This window comes from Meleagris gallopavo, chromosome 2 (genome assembly GCF_000146605.3).
Source record: "Meleagris gallopavo isolate NT-WF06-2002-E0010 breed Aviagen turkey brand Nicholas breeding stock chromosome 2, Turkey_5.1, whole genome shotgun sequence".
NCBI classification, from domain to species: Eukaryota; Metazoa; Chordata; class Aves; order Galliformes; family Phasianidae; genus Meleagris; species Meleagris gallopavo.
Window position 1 is genome coordinate 63421030 of NC_015012.2, and position 14416 is coordinate 63435445.

General features: G+C 37.1%; 1 long non-coding RNA gene across 1 annotated transcript; it reads right to left on the reverse strand.

Moving 5' to 3' along the window:
- Nucleotides 1-11836: 11836 nt before the first annotated feature.
- Nucleotides 11837-13567, reverse strand: LOC109366157. The gene is made up of 3 exons (XR_002112278.2): nt 13511-13567; nt 12811-12931; nt 11837-12173 (listed from the first exon to the last, which is right to left on the reverse strand). It is a non-coding gene; the product is annotated as an uncharacterized LOC109366157 (long non-coding RNA).
- Between the last annotated feature and the right edge of the window lie 849 nt (nt 13568-14416).

Below are 14416 nucleotides of genomic sequence, written 5' to 3' on the forward strand. Positions count from 1 at the left end.
TTCCTGGAATACATCTCCAATTTTTATATGGCATAGTAGAGATTTCACAGAGTGGAATTCTAAAACTTGTATGATGAATGTTTTTGTTTCATGATGATTGTCATCATGTTTTTGATGCAATGGAATTGTGCTGATAACCTTATCCTAGACCAGTTTTGATTCTGCATTGCAACACTGAATGACAATGTTAGTGATTTCAAAAAGGGCACATACAGCATCTTTTATTCTTTTTATGATATATCTGATGGCAAGCTTATCGTTGTGATTTTTTTTAAAGTAATAATTGTAAAAGCAGTTTTATATCCAGAAATTTAGCTGTGACATTTCATCCTTCTTTTCATTATAAGTTTTGTTTCTTTGGCTTTTTAAAAATTATGATGTAGTCATTTTACGTGCTCTTAGTCTGGCTGCTTGGCATGATCACAGTCATCTCATAACACTAAGAACTCTATATACATATTTATAATACCAATTCTGGTGTGTATGCCATTTTTTCTGGTTTTATTCAGCTGAATTGGCACTTACAAAACATTCTGTGAGCCTACCCTCCAAACAATGTCAGTGAACACTAGCATTCTAGAATAAAATTCAGCTAAGCTTTCACATTCATGCTAGTGACAGAAGATAGTCACTGTGATAGTGACATGGACGCTGGTGCCACCTACTTAAGGGAATAATTGTCAAAGAAAAATCAACATCCTCATCTCTGAATCTTTTCAGGAAGGCCTAGGAAATAGTGTTATTTCTTTTTCTTCACAAATTTTTATCTTCACTTTCAGGATTAGTTAAACACAACTCTGTCCTTCAGGGCTGGTCTGTAATGGTGTTTTATCTTGGTACCATCAGTCAAAGAAAGGATGAAATGACATTTTGTAATTAAATGTATTATAATCTACATGGAAGAAGAACAGTGTGGTTCCTTTTTTGTTAGCTCCTGTCTCCATGATAAACTAGTTAAGATGGGGTGACTGGTCTTTCTGTAACACTTTTCAGAATTTATATTTTAAGGTACTGTTTTTCAAGCTATTTTTTTGTGGAGTGCATCTTGCTGGGAGTGGATGCCGCTGTCTAAACTACAGCTCTGTGTTGGACTGTGTGCAGCTCTCAAGGGTAGAACATACTATAAGAGCTATGTGTATAATTATTTGGAATTTGCTACTCTAGAAGAGGCTCCTTCCACAGGAGGCAGGTCAAAGAACACCTTGCAAATCCTACAGTGATCTGAATTGTCTGTGCTGAAATAACTCCTATCATCACAAGTTCACTGTGTATTATGTTTCAGTTTTATTATTATTTAAGAATCAGAGCTTCTGGACCTTTGTCTAGCACATAGATAAAAACTTCTTCAAAATATGTGCATTATGTATGATTTTTGGAATGGTTTGATATTAGGATTCTGAATTTGAAGATAAATTCACTTTTTTTTATTTTTAAGCTATAAAACCATCCTGTATTCTCAGTTTACAAGTTTGACCAAGTGCTGCTTTTATGGTCTTAAACTAACAGTTCTTTTGCCAACTGCGTCCATTGGATCTCTCCTCAATAAAAGACCCATTTCTTAATTTGCTCCTTCCTTTCCTCCTCAGGGTCAGCTGATGCTTCATTGCCAGAACTGTTGAGAAAGTTATTCCACAGAAGTCTCCTTAAGAAGTCTGGGGACAGAGTAGCACTACTTCCTGAACTATTAATCAGTGGAAACAGCTTATCAGATGCAAACATTTATTCCTTTTTCATTGTTGAGTAGATACACAATGAATGTTTAAGCCAGAGTGGTTGAAATGTTTATTCCATTTATGTTGCTTTCTCTGCTAATGCTTATTAAGGAGAAACTCTAAAGTGCTTGAAAAGAACTTTCAAGATTTTTTGGCAAGAGGATTAAGACAGATTTATTTTTACAGGATATGCTGCTGCTTCTCTGCAAGGCACAAAGCAAAAATATTTTAACATTACTTGGTGATCTACACTTGAGTTTTTCACATCTACTACTACCAAGAAATAGTGGTAATAGATGAAGTGATAAAAGTGAATAATAGAAGCTATTTTTAGTTCTTAACTGTAAATGCAGGCTTTTGGTAGACACCTTCTAACCACTAACAGAGTAGCACTTTGGAAAGCAAAGGGATGAATAATTTGTGGTTTGCTTGTTCTGACATTTGTATCTTTGTTGTTGAGTTTTTTGTTTGTTTAGTGTTTTGTTTGTTCAAATTTAGTGAGCTCTAGAATTTTAGGAAAGTATAAGCAGTGGAAAATTGACAAGCAAGACTTGCAAAATAATTTATTTTCCTAAGCCTGAAAAAATCCTTTATGATGTAAAGATTCCTGTATGGTTTGTCTGTTGAGAGTAAGCTCTACATATTTCTCTTCATGAGGAGGCAGAAGGGGGGAAGAGATCTTTTTATGTGCAGCTGTACACAAAATACATGTGCAGTCTTGACTTAAAATAGAAGTAGCCACAGAAACTGTCAGAAGCCTTGAAAACATATGGATTTGAGATGTGCCTTATAATGGGATAATCCACTGTGGGAATAAGGATTAGACAACTAAGTGTATTAAAGATAAATGGTGCTTCAGAATTTTAGAGACTGTGCATCAAAAGGTGTATCAAAATACATGTGGTCTTCGTAAGGCAATAAAATAATATTAAGGAAAGTTATGTGATGCTGAACATGGCTGCTTTATACACAGTCATCATAGTTGATGATAACTGGCTTCTGAGGTAATAAATACAGATGTAATTTATACTTATAGTGTTCCCTTCTCTGTGAAAAATACTCTCTTTCCAGACAAAATATTAACATTGTTAATGTAGAGAAACAGTTGTATTAGGAAAGATGACCGTAATGTTAGGAAAGGCAGATGTAAAATTTTCAGCTTAATTAAACTTGTTGATCTGCAGGTGGAATTTTCAACAAGACATGGTTATGTGAAGTGCACACAATAAGGGGTGAAGTGTGGATGTACAGAGCCAAGGCAAAGCAGAGAAAGCCAATTTCAGACCTTGTCTATGGCACTGGCAAAGAATGAGAACAAGGAAGGCGTGCATACGGCTCTTCTCTAACACACCTGCCCAGCTTCCAGTACTGGACGGTTTGCATGGGATTCGGAACTTCTGATGTCAAGAGAATGGTCTACAAAAACACTGCTGCTTAGCTGTCACTGGTATATAAAATTTTGAGCAAAATCTGTCATAAATTGTCAAGCCTTTGTGAATCCGGAGATGCAGCTGTTGTGATGTGAGCTTCCTCAAGTGCCTGAGGGCTGCTTGGAAAGCATGTCTGCACATTCTTGCTACTCAGTTTTCAAGGGTGCGAGCCACTAGGAGTCAGCTGAGCATTTCTGGTGTACCTAGACAATAGGAGGTTAAGCCCAAACCACTGCTCTTCTTTCTTTGCCAGTTTTCAGAGAGAGGGAGAGAGTGTACCAGTGTCTGTATCCTGATCGTGAAGTTATTCTAGAAAGTGGGAAGGATGGATTTGAATAAATAGGGAGTTTCTGCTTAGTGAGCTTGGGGTGCTCTGTGAAAAATGGGAAATAACATCAATTCATCCACTTGTCTGAATGGAGATACTGTGGTTGAAAAAACTGTGGGGAAATGTTTAGAATAGTTTGAGGTGCTTGCTTCAAGTGTAGCTTAGGTAGCTAAATCCATAAAAGAATGAACATTTCAGAAATGCTTTCTCTTATGTGTTTCTTTTTGGCTGGTATAGGTTTTTACTTAGGAAACTCAGTATTTTGACTGCTCTTTTTCTATACCTATGACTGTTACGTTCATTGTGTAGAGAATGAAGGAGCTTAATGCAGTCAGGAGCTTTATACCTATAACCAGCTGACTTATTTCTTATTCTTTGGCTTTGAGTGATGTGCCTTACTTTGGTTCTGACCCCTTGCGTTCTCTTGAACAAGAGCCATTAAAGCTGGTACAGTTAAAATTCAGTGACATCACTTAGCACACATTTATTGACTTTGATAGTTCTGTATATAGAGAACAAAAGACTGCATTTTTCACTTTTATAAAAAATGATTTAAAACATTCTGAAAACAACCTTATCTTTGATTACTAATGAATGTATCTTTAGTGGAAAATAAATGAGCTATGAAAAAATGTATTCAAAGGGTCTCAATGCAGAGTATAAGTTGGATAGTGTGTACATAAAGAAAACTTCCCTAGTACAACTTGCATGTGTAATAATACCGAACTGTACTGGCTGTCATGCATGTGTTAGCGGTATTCAGTATTTAAAATATAAAATAAATAAAAACTTCATTATAGTCCATCAAAACTTTCCTTATAATTCTTTCAATATCTTCTTGAACAGGTGTAGGCAACAAATGCCAGCATCTTTCTGTTCTTCCATCTTCTGTATTTTTGTTTCATTTTATATTTAAATTTAAATCTATATTTAAATTAGATTATAATTATTTTATAATTTATAAATTGTATTAAATTACATAAATTTATATTTAAATATGTTGATGAAGTCTGTAGATGAGAAGTTATGGTATTATAGAAAAGAAACTGAATGGTTCTGAGGTCTTGGTGGATTAGGGTGAAATATAGTAGAAAGCTAAAAAAGTAAAAAAGAGTTTTTGAATTTATCAGTAAGAGCGTGCATGAGAAAAACTAACAAAATGATAAATTGACAACTGAAATCTTAAATTCTGTAAAAGGCATATCTGATAGTAGGCTGTATTAGATGAAGTATTTCTGAAATAGCTAGAATGAAGCATGAGACAGATCTCATAGTCATGCATGCAGTTAAGGACTAGGAACATGATTTGTTTAGCAACATAAATTAAAAGAGTTGATTTTTTTTCTTTCTCTTTTCTGTAAGTACATGAGAAGGTAAACACTAAAGGAAGAAATGTTAAGATAAACCACAGTGCTGGCAAAAGAGCAACATCTCGAAAGTGAGGCATGGATGCCTCGGGTGGAAATTGGAAGTAGTGTTTAACCATACGTGTATGGATCTGGCATGACTTTCAGCTAGTTTTGTAGCCCCGCAGAATATATAAAATAAGAACTTGGTTAAAGAAAACTTGTATGACTTAGTTGGCTATATTGAACTTTCTCATCTAAATCTGACTATATGTTGCTGTTTGAGTGGCACAACAGAGCTATGGTCTACAGCTGTAGCTCCTAAGCATTGGCGTAACAGAGAGAATGATGAGCATCTTCTGTATTCTGTACATTCTTTCATCCAAGGGGTATAATGTGAAGTAACCAGACTTTGTGTATAACCTGAGGGAAGTTCAATTTCTAGTTAAAATGTTTTCCTATCAGATAGGTGTGTCATTGGCCATTTTCAGTTTGGAGGCTTTGTAAACTTACTGGGATTACACTGTTTAGGTACCTGTAGCAAATCCCTCTGAGTACTTCTCTGGTTTTCCATGACTTAGTGGGAGTCTCTTACATTCTGGTTGTCCACTGACACAGATTCTGGGTGCTGCTCTGCGCATTGCTCCATGCAAACAAGTCATGGATTGTATTTCCTATTATGTACTTGCTAATGATGAAATAATCACTGGTAGGATCTAAAAATATCTTATTTAGGATATTTCCGGATGAGGTTCAACACAAGCAAGTGTAGGGTCTTACACCTAGGGAGGAATAATTGCATGCACCAATACAGGCTGGGGGATGAGCTGCTGGAGAGGAGCTCTGCAGAGAGGGACCTGGGCGTGCTGGTGGACGACAGGTTGGCCATGAGCCAGCAGTGTGCCCTCGTGGCCAAAAAGGCCAATGGCATTCTGGGGTGCATTAAGAAGAGCGTGTCCAGCAGGTCGAGGGAGGTGATCCTTCCCTCTACTCTGCCCTGGTAAGGCCTCATCTGGAGTACTGTGTCCAGTTCTGGGCTCCCCAGTACAAAAAAGACAGGGATCTCTTGGAAAGAGTCCAGCGGAGGGCCACAAAGATGGTGAAGGGCCTGGAGCATCTCCCCTATGAAGAAAGGCTGAGTGAACTGGGTCTGTTTAGCCTTGAGAAAAGACGACTGAGAGGGGACCTGATCCAGGTTTATAAATATCTGAGGTGTGGCGGCCATAGCGGTGAGGCCAGTCTCTTTTCAGTAGTACGTGGAGACAGGACGAGGGGAAACGGACATAAGCTGCAGCATAGGAAGTTTCGCACGAATGTGAGTAAGAACTTCTTCACGGTGAGGGTGACGGAGCACTGGAACAGGCTGCCCAGGGAGGTTGTGGAGTCTCCTTCTCTGGAGATATTCAAGTCTCGCCTGGACGCCTACCTGTGCGACCTGGTGTAGGGAACCTGCTTTGGCAGGGGGGTTGGTCTCGATGATCTCTAGAGGTCTCTTCCAACCCCTACAATTTCTGTGATTTCTGTGATATTGATTCCATCTGTATGCCTTAGTGAAGTTGAATGTTCTGCCTTTGCTACATCTCTGATATCTGTTAGCAGATGATGTCTGTGTTGTGATTGGTGCTTGGACACGTTGCAGTATGCAGCGAAATTTGTTTCTACCTGAAATTTCAATTCACACACCTTTTCTGTTAGTCACTGAAATGGGTATTTTATGACTTAGATTTAATTTAAATCTTTTTTTTTAATATAAAGTTTTGTTGAACAGCTGGCTCAGTTTCCTCTATTAACTGTGTGTTCTATAGCCAGGTCTTACTTTCATAGTTTCCAATGTGCCTGGTACATTAAGTTTTTAATTTAGGACAAGAAATTGATCTAAAATGGTCCTTTGGAATGTTCAGTGCATTTTCTAATGCTTAAAGTATAAACGTATTCTGAATTATTAATATGTTCCACAAATATTGAGACAGTCATGTTAATAATTTGGTAAAAATATGCACTTGAAACATTTTAAAATTTAGTCATATATAAAATGAAAGAAGAGAAAAAAATGGTACTGAAAAGAACAAAATGAAATATCTTAAGTGCTATGTACTAAAAGTAAGAGCTGTATAAAACGTGCTGTCAAGGTAGAAATGCCGGTAATGTAGAAATATGCAAATGTGTGCTTTTTCCAGCTATTCTTTTGAAAGTGCAGAATAATAAAATAGAACAAAACGTTGAACAGATCAGCTAGAACTGTAACATTAGAATGATATATTTTACAGAATATTTTGTGCTAAATTTATTTACCTCTCATTTTAAGGAAGAAATTATTTAATTCAAAAGAAAAAAATGGCATTTTCACTCAATTAGTAAAGAAAAAAACAATCACATAATCTGATATCAGAAAGATGATACTCTATTATTAGATGAGTGTAGTACCTGTGTAGTCAGTGTTCTGCAGCTATTTTGACTTCTAAACCGAAGATAGATCTTCAGAACAGTAGTAATACTTTTATTCAACATCCAATGCTGGAGTCTCAACGTGCTGTTGCTTTAAAAATGATACAAGGAAAGAACTTTTCTAATTTTTACGATTATTTCGTTGTTTTTTTTCCTGTGATCTAGCATGAGAACCCACAAAAAGTATTTTTTTTTTGATAAATTTTATCTAAATTTAACACCCTGAAAAATGTAGAATTATACTAGCAGAATTTGTAGTGAATAGTCTTTGCTAACAAATCCGTATTTAGAACATGATGCTCTGAGGCAGATTCCTCGTGCATGAGCCAGAGATGTTAAATGAAACTTCTTTTAATCTGTGTTTCAGAAGACTTTTCAGCTGATCTGTGGAATTTTGTAAATACTTTGAGTAACCACCCTCATTGCAATAACCAAGCTCCAGGAACCTTGCAGTTTAAATAATGTGAATAACATAGTTGAGGAATGTGTCCCCCCACATTGTTTGTTTGAAACTTAGCAACCCTTCAGGATTGTGCAATGAAGTCTTTCTATTTTCTTTGTTTTTATATTGTTTAGACTGGAGAAGAGAAGGCTCAGAGGTGACCTTATTGTACTCTACAACTTCCTAAAGGGAGGTTGTGATGAGGAGGGGTTTGGCCGCTTCTCCGAGAAAACAAACAGAACCCGAGGAAATGTGGCCAAGTTGTGCCAGAGGAGGTTTAGGTTAGACATAAGGAAGAACTTTTTCTTTCAGAGTGGTCAGGCACTGGAATGGCTGCCCAGGGAGGTGGTGGAGTCACCGTCCCTGGCAGTGTTCAAGAGGCATCTGGATGAGGAGCTACAAGATATGGTTTAGTGCTTGTGGTAGCAGTGGAAATGGGAGGACGGTTGGACTAGATGGTCTTGCAGGTCATTTCCAACCTTGTGGTTCTATGATTGTCAGAAGGAATAAGAAATAGAATTGTTAATGTAGCAAATGAGTTTTAGATATATTTTAGCAGTTTAATTGCCTTACTTTATATATTTATGTTCTACTAATGCAGGAGGAAATCTTCTGTAGCACACAGGAACAAATTACTTTGTTTTTACTCAAAGTAAATTTGCTTGGTTTTTACTGCATCTCGAAAGAGTCCATTTCCGTACTGGAAAAAAACATGCTTTATTTAACATAGAAATGTTGCAATATGTCTCCAGCTAAATAAAATAAGAGGTATTAAATACTGGCTATAGTGTTTACCTTGTATACTCTCTGATAGCAACTTAAGCTTGAGTTTCTCAGAGCAATTTTACTGCTTGAACTCTTGCTTGTGCTTAGCTTTATTATGAAATTTGCTTATTCTTTGTTTTCATCAACAAAGAAATGTAACTGAAGAATCCAGTCAGCCATTTCAAGCTGAGAGTTATACTTTGTGTGTGTACAAAATATCTGTCATTCTGGAAATTCGCCTTTCAAATAATATTAATTTTGAAATTTTCATAGGTCTAAAACTTAAGTATTTTAAATATTGTGTTGAGGTACTGTTTTATCTGCTTTTAATTATTTAAATTAATCCCTGAAAGTTACTTTGAATATTTTTATCATCACTGCTTATTACTTTGTACTGTCTCCATTACGCTTGTAAGAGCTATCTGGGCCCTTTCTAGAAGAAAACTCTTCTTGAACTCCGGCAGCTCGGGGCCGTGCCCACTGCCCTGTGCATCCCGTTCCGTGCCCTCTGGACCCTGTCCCTGACCCCCACTGCCCCTCCCCTGAGGCAGCTCCATGCCGTTCCCTCGGGCCTTGTCGCTGTCACACAGAGCAGAGCTCAGCACTGCCCCTCTGCTCCCTGTGAGGAGCTGCAGCCGCCGTGAGGGCTCCCCTGCTCTTGACACGTGTTTCAAAGATTACAAAAAGTTTGTTACACAGACTCATCCTAACTCCATGTTCTAGCTGCTGCAACAGCAATCACCAAGCAGCAGCTGAGTGATGGAGTTGTTCATTATAATGTCAGACTGAGAACTGGGCAGCTTATTGCTGTGACAACAGTGCCAGATAGTGTTTAGTGTGCTTGGTCAGAAATGAGCCAATTTTGACTTAACAGGACACTGTGCGGTGTGCAAATGTGCTTGACAGTAGTATCTTTCTCTCCCTGTTTCAGCTTACAGAGGAGAAAAAAATGCATGTGGGTGTGGGGGCACTGTGACTGAAGTTTCTCATGATTCTGTTTTCAACTCATTTACCATTAAAGTCAGAAATGAGGGAGCATCCAACCGTCCTCTGACTGAGGGCAGCACACAACTGGAGATCAGTACCAACAGTGGAATCAGTGAAACAGTGTAGGAAGTGATCTCAAAAATTGAACTCGTCTTCAAAATCCAGAAATCCTTACTGTAAAGACAGGCTCGGTTTGTTCATCTGGTTGTTTTATTTGTATATTTCAGAGTAAGGTTAGTATCTTCACGTAAAAGATGTTTAACAGGCATGGTAGTTGGTGAAGACAAATGTCTTTATAGTTCCTTTCCTCGCTGTCCAACAGTTGGTACATCAACATAAGGAGACTCAGCCAAGCTGACTTTGAGCTATATCCTTGGTCTGTGACTGAAAACAATTCTGTTTTCCTAGATAAACTGTTCATGCTATAGAAACTCTCCTTCTATGCTTCTCTTTCTCCTGGCTTTTCTCAGTATTTTTGTTTGATTTGAATAAGATTTATTCCGAGCCCTCTTGGGATTTACTTGTTGTGGATTCCTGCATTGTACCCAATACAATAGTTCGAGTACTATTTGAGCAAACCTGACCAAGTGCTGAAGAGAGACTTTTCAAACTAGTGTGTTCCCATCTACAGTTTTGTTTAGAAGGAATATGTGACTTTTAAGGAAATTTGAAGTGACAGGTAGGAAACAGGGCCTCTTGAAGACGTAAAATATCAGTTTTGTGGAAACTTCAGAGGACTTGGGAAACTCGCTGACTAAGCAGAATGCTGACTATTAGAAATCACTGAAAAATGGTGGCAGTGATTGAAAGCTTTGTTTTAGATTAAGTCAGCTAAATGCCTTTGAAGTGAAATGATGTGCTTTTGTAGTGACAAATGCCTGTTCCTGAAGCTCCTTTTGTTTCTGTTTAGCTGATACTCATCTGTTACCTTGACTGGTAACAAAACATCTTATCCTTGCTCTCGAAGTTAAGACTCAATGTAACTATTCTGTAATCGTTTGGTTATTTATACACAAGTACACTAGTGTTTTATCTCTTTGTGTGATGCTTCCCTTTCATCAAAAAGTAGTAATACTTTTGAATTTCAGCAGTAGTAGGAAATAACCCCTTCTTCGGGAATAAGTACAGCTCAGTAAACTTACAGCTTACATTATGATTAGCTGTATGACTTGCAGGTAAGTATTGGACAGTCACTTTCATCCTTTAACTTATACAAATATGTACATACATATTTGTACATTTATACATATATATACATAACCTTTCTCTAAATATTTACACATTAGGGGTTTTAGTTTTGTTACTTTAGAGTTTTACGTATGGTTGCTTTTTTATTATTTTTCTCCTTCCTCTTTTGTTAGCAGAATACTGTCTGTGTTGTGGTGCCTGATAAAAGCTGGGAAGATGCTCTGAACTTGCACTATAATTAAATAGCCAAATAGAACACTTTTGTTTTTCCTATTGCTTTGCTTTTAGTTACCTTCTTTCTGGTTAATTCTTGGGAGGGAAGTACTTCTGTGTGTGATTGGGATGCAAATTTTGAAACTCAAATTTCTATGCTCTTCCATCACAGTGACTCATGTATGTGGCACGGATCATCTCAACACTAACAGAAAAACTAGAATTATGTAGGAGTTACCATATGCATTAAATATTAGTTACCTAAGCTGGTACCAGTCTTCAGTTACAGCCAAGAACACCAGTAGGGGCGAAAAAAAGCAACAGAGTTCAAATATGTTTAACAGTGCTGAGCTACGTTTTCATTGGCTACGGATACCTCAAAGTCATTTGTTCTCACAAATGCTTAAATTGGGAAGTTAGGGGGATTCCTTCCCAATTCTGTTTTGTGTCTGATTTTTCTATCTTACCTCATTTTTGTGTCACCAAAACAGAAACTCTTTAACCTTCAATTAACTCTGCAGATTTTCCAAAGTTCTACAGATTGAACCTGAGGGTACCTACTGCATAATCTCAAGCTCTTATGTGCATTCAGAATCTCTTTCAGGTCTTCTCTCCTTTGTATTCCTCACTAAGGATTTTGAATATGTAGGACAGCTTGGGCAGAACACAACTTCCTCTGGCAACTGTAGTCACAATGTCAGTCGTGAAAAACACCAGGTTCCAGCATCTGTAGCTGACTTCTTCTTTGCCTCTGTTTGTATTCACTCATGAAGCATACTAGTGAAAACATGCTAATTTGTAAATTGCAAAACAGTGCTGATTACATATTATGCATGCTTACTTTTGGCAAACAGTTTTGGGTTGGCATAATAAATTTACCTCTAGCTCAAGGTCTGGTTTTTAGATATATATATATATATATATATATTATTTGGTGGACAATATTTAGTGAAATGCTATTTTAACTTTCTTCTAAAGACCATGGCTACCCTGGTTGGTATCCTTTCTGTATTACTTCCTCCGAATATAATGTTCCTTTTACTTCAACCTGTTTTCTTCAACCTCTTTACTTTCAAAGGAGAATATTTTATTAGGAACTCAAAATAATCAGTGAGAAAGGCAGCAATTCCACTGCAGCAATTTAGTGTAGTGTTCACCTTAGACATCAACTTGGATTCTTGCTTCAGAGATGCTTCTGCTTAGCTCAGGCTAGTTCCTTCTGCCACCTCTTTGGAGTAAGTCTGAAGCAATTTCACCTTGGGAGGGCTGATTCTTCAATCTTGAACTCTTACCGTCTCTTTTTCTTTTATCAGCTACCTTTTTAAAAAACAAAAACAAAAAACAATAACAAAACAACCAACAAAAGAGTGAAGTAGCAAGAAGCTACCCTTCTAACCAGAGAGAAATGGAATTAATCTTGTCCATTTCAATAATAGAGTTTACTGTAATTATTTCCTCAAGCCAAAGAGGAACAGACTCATCTTGGATCAGAGAAATGTGAATGCCTGCATGGTTCAAGATAATCGTAGAAAATCACTGAGATTGAAAAAGACACCTGAGATCATCTTGTCCAACTGTCCTTCTACCCCACCTACTGCCAGTGTTGCCCACTAAGCCATATCCTTAAATGTGCAAGATGTCATGATGCTTTCTCATCAACAGAAATATAGGCCCATGTCTCTTGGTTTATTTATTTCTGTTTTCTCTGCCTGGCAGAAAATGCATCCTAGTTGGTTGTTTTGTTTTGTTTTTTTTTCTTCAGGGCACGGCATTGATCCTGTTACATTCTTGAGCATATCTTTGGTGGTATAAAAAACATAGCCCTTTTCTCTATATTAGTTTAAGTCATCCTGCAGATAACTTTGGGATATTTAGTAAATATAAAAAAAATCTTTACTAGCCCCTATGCATACCATTGGAGAATATCATAACCGTTCTAGATTTCTTTTCTCACCTGTTTTTACTTTCTACGAGCTGTGGCTGGTGCTGTGGATTTTTTCCTCTTGTTTCTCAGGATTCTCGGCTCTGTTCCAATCCCGCATCCGAGGTTCTTTGAATATCTACACTTGGCATATCTTAAATGCAGAATGAATTACTGAAATTAATGATTTATTCCATTGTTATGTTTTTTACTTTAAAAGCAAATGAGTATCTTCATTATTTGATAATTAAATGTAATGACTCAAAGTTTAACAGTGCTGAGCTACCTTATTCAGAGCTTTGTGCAGAGAGAGACAGCTGAAGATAATTTCATTTCTGCATCCTTATTCAGTCACTACCTTTCTTTTGCTAAATACGTACTTATAAGAGGAAAGGTGCCAACTTTATTAACTGGGTCTGCCCCTCCTCTTGGCTGGCTGAGCTAATTGTTTAGCTCTGTTGTAGAGAATAAATAGATTCACCACCTTCTCTTTTCTTTCCTGTATCTATCTATAGTTGCTCTGGTTCCTCAGGAGCCAGCAGAGAGTTTGCTCTGCCTTCCCTTCTCACCGAGAATATTTTGATGGTTACATGTAAACAATATGGAGGGTCATAGATACTTTCCTTGCAGAGTGAGAACATCTTATTTTCCCTGATAAATGTATATACACTAGTATTATTATTATTATTATTTGTCATAGTGGCTTAATACTGTTGATTCCATAGGCAAATACCTTACTGCCTGTTAAGAATAGTGATTTAAGAGGAGCATACAACTGACAACAGTCTCCTGACCTCATAAAGGTAAATTTCCTCACAAAGCCTCCAACTGTGAACTGAGGTGACATCTCCAGTTTAGCGACTGTAGCTTTCATTCCCATGTATTTTCTATTTCCATACTCAAACTCAGTTTAGATCAAGCAATAAAGGAACACATGAATATAGGAATGTTCTTACTTCACCTTAGTGTCTCCTGTTATTTAAGTTAGTAACTTTCATTAAGTACTGTTTGAAGCGTAGCACTAAACCAGGTTATTTCAATAATTGTTTCCAAACCTGTTGAAGTATTGAGGCTCAAGAAAGGGAGGCAAATGCATTCATTCTTTGTCTGTTTGTCTACGACCTCTGTTTCTTCCCAATAATTCGTTAACTGGTGTTTGATTTGAGCCAAATTTTATAGGGAAACATATTTGAAAGTTTTTTAAACGCCTGCCCACACTACAAAAATGTGTATCTTTGCAAATGTTAATGGCAGTGGAAAGGTGACAGTGTTAGCTTACATGTAAATAGATACAGGAAACTAGAGAGGAAAGGCATCTTACAGATATCCTGATTATGAGAACAGCCTTAGTTAAAGCTCACAATCAACCATCACGCAGAAACCTTGAGAGGACTAGCTTTAATTAGTACCAGTTCACAAAAATATTAGTTTTCTCTGTAGTATTTATTGCTTTCCTGACAAGGATGGCTTCAAAACTCAGCCATGGAGACACTGAAAGTAAGTGCTGGCAAGGATTACTTTTAGTATTTAAGTTAAGGAGAAAAACACAAATGTATGTATTAGATATTTAAATGCTTGTGAAATGAAGAGATGTAATTTTGTCTGTAAAACGTTTTCCTTTAAAAATGTAAGGTTTTAG